Raw genomic sequence first — 2,958 nt, forward strand, 5'->3', positions numbered from 1 at the left:
AAAAAAAAAAAAAAAAAAAAAAGAAAGAAAGAAAGAAAGAAAAGAAAAGAAACATAAAACTAAACATACAACCCATTCTCAGCCCTTGAGGTCAGTCCATGGGGTAAAGCAGAACCATGCAGCACTCAGGTCAATCTGGAAATAGCACATGGAAGGTACTTCCACCCATTCTCAAACCTTTTGCTCCACTAGTTTTATATAGTGGCATCATTCAGACTACAAAATGTCAGGCATGAGCCTTTAGCAAGAACTGAGGTTAAAGATCAAGCACCCTGCATGCAAGTCAGTGTGGTACCCTTTTTGCTGGTGTCTTCTTGCATAGTGATAAGAATCCATCCTTGTTTTCTGAGCCTTGTTGCCTTGTACAGTCTGTATAAGACTATTTCTTTATACAAATTTAGTTAGGACTCCCCCACCACCACCCTTTTAAATTTGACTCACCTGATTACTACAAAGAACCAAGTGAAAGGATCCCAGAACACCTGATTTAAAGAACCTGACCTAGAAATTGCCATAGAGCCACCAAGGTTTTAGCTCTGAAAGTAAGGGAAGGAATGCTGAATCATCCTGCTCCTAAGATGCTTGCTGTACCACAACCTCATTTCCAGGTCAGACTCATTTTGTCTGTTTTGGTATCTGTCTCTGAGTTTGCAACTATACTTGTTTCTTGAGCCAGCTAATCATACAGGCCTGTAGGTGGTCAAAACCTAATTCTTACTAGTGAATCTGTCCTCATACAAAGGCTCATTACAAAAACATTTCCACATCCAATTATGATCTCCCAGACACAGGAGTTAATTACAGCAATAGTCTCACATACTTCAAATTAGCCTTTAAGGCACTTTACTCAGTTGTCCAACTAACATTTTTTTTTAACCTTTTTTTTTTTTTTCAGTTTTTGGCCAGGGCTGGGCTTGAACCCACCACCTCCAGCATATGGGGCCAGTGCCCTACTCCTTTGAGCCACAGGCACCACCCTTTTTTTAACCTTTTAAAAAATATAGAATGCTTCACAAATTTGTATGTCATCCTTGTGCAGAGGCCACGCTAATCTTTTGTGTATAGTTCCAATTTTAGTATATATGCTGCCAAGGCAAGCACATCCAACTAACATCAACTGAAGTCCTACGATGTACCAGTTATGGAGCATACATTTGAGGAATTCCCAGTCATTCAGGGAATATTATAATCGAATATGATGAATGCTATTTCAAAAGGGATGGACAATGCTATTTGGCAGCAGATGAAAGAGAGGGATTACCTGGGGACAGGATAGGGAGCTCAAGACAGACTCTGTAGAGCTGAATGACTTATGCTGGATTTGAAGGATGGATAAAAGTTCACCACACAGAAGGGACCAGATGGGACATCTCAGGCACAGAAAATATTAGTGCAAGGCCTGAAGTCACAGACAGGTTGGGTGAAATCAGTGTAGACTGATATACAGGGTATAGTAGAAGAGAGGAGATAGAAAGTATTTAGACTAGAATTATTGGTCCTAACCTCCAGCTGGTACTATGTACCCAACTACCCTTATTGGTATTTATAAAAAGTAATATGTAAAAAGACCTAAGCCTATGCCTAGCACAGAATAAGTATCATATATATTTTGCTATGACTACATGCATTTTTGTGTCACATTCATTACTTTATCCCTAAGGTTAAGAATAATGAATACATATTTATAGAATAAATGAAGAACTTGCAGTGTTTAAAAAGGAAATGGAGATAGATATGATTTTCATGATGCCACACTCAGGAAAAAGGGAGCGTAGGTTTTCTTCAGGATTGCTTCAGTCCCCTGGAAGTCCCTCCCCTCTCCCCAGGTCTCCCACCCAAATCTATGCTGGATAGGGTAGATAACTAGATTAAATATAATCATTATATCTGTTTACATGTATAATCTTGTTGGAAATACAGGAATTGGAATCTTTAAATTCAAAACTTTTAATCTCTTTTTGGAATTCTACTTCCAGATATAACCTGAAGTTCTATCCCCTGTATTTGGGCTCTGACTAGCTCAGGAATGAATTTAAACAATTGGCTGAGGAACTACCCATACCTGCACCAAATCAATTCCTTCATCATATTCTCACACTAACCTCAAAAAAGCAATAGGTGTGAACGTTTTAAAACAATAACTGAGAAAATGACATGAAGGCTGTGTTGACCAGTTTGATGGAAGTATTTCAGATTACCCCACACTGTACCCCAGAAGTTCATTAATGTACATAGTTACCATTCAATTAAAAAAAAAAAAAAGCAATAGGAAGGAGCGAAGACACAAAGGCTTTGGAAAGGTGATACTTGAATTTCCTAAACTATAAAATTACTTTGTAAGATCACTGTCTGGCCTCAATTTAATTCAATTCAGTTCAATTCCACATTTATTGAGAAATGTGCTAGTACTATAGGTTGCAGATATGCTAAAGCAGACTTATTCCATATCACTGGGCTGGGAATTAGGAGATCAGGGGGTTTTTTTTTGTTGTTGTTGTTTTGTTTTTTGTTTTTTTTTAACTGCGGGTTGGCTACTGGCACTGAGAACGTCATTTCATCTCTTTGAGCCTCAGGTTTTTCTTTGTAAAATGAAGGAGTTAGAGTGGATAATCTCAAAGTCCTTTCTAGCTGTCACGTTCTATAATTCTCAAACGGGAAACAGTACCAATATCATTCATTGTTAACTCCGTATTTTCATATTTCAAAGCAAGTGAATTCTGGACTTATTTTCAGAAGAATGCTTGGCTTAGCAAATTGTCAAGAGTTTTCTATAGTATGACTAGAGAAGAAATGAGGAAATAGAGCTTTACTCCTTTATTCATTAAAAAATATTTGAGTGGGCTCAGCGCCTATAGCTCAACCGGCTAAGGCGCCAGCCACGTACACCTAAGGTGGTGGGTTTGAATCCCCAGCCCGGACCCGCCAAACAACAATGACGGCTGCAACCAAAAAATAGCC

The 2,958-nt window shown here is 38.4% G+C and overlaps 1 protein-coding gene and 1 non-coding gene across 2 annotated transcripts in view; both read right to left on the reverse strand.

The window, feature by feature from the left end:
• Positions 1 to 2,958, reverse strand: part of RIMKLA (ribosomal modification protein rimK like family member A) — a 39,065-nt gene that overhangs the window by 33,204 nt on the left and 2,903 nt on the right. The gene's annotated exons all lie outside the window — the stretch shown is intronic.
• On the reverse strand, positions 995 to 1,101 carry LOC111728213. Its single transcript, XR_002775587.1, has one exon. It is a non-coding gene; the product is annotated as a U6 spliceosomal RNA (small nuclear RNA).

This window comes from Otolemur garnettii, unplaced genomic scaffold (genome assembly GCF_000181295.1).
Source record: "Otolemur garnettii isolate 467f Iridium unplaced genomic scaffold, OtoGar3 scaffold00144, whole genome shotgun sequence".
Lineage (NCBI taxonomy): Eukaryota > Metazoa > Chordata > Mammalia > Primates > Galagidae > Otolemur > Otolemur garnettii.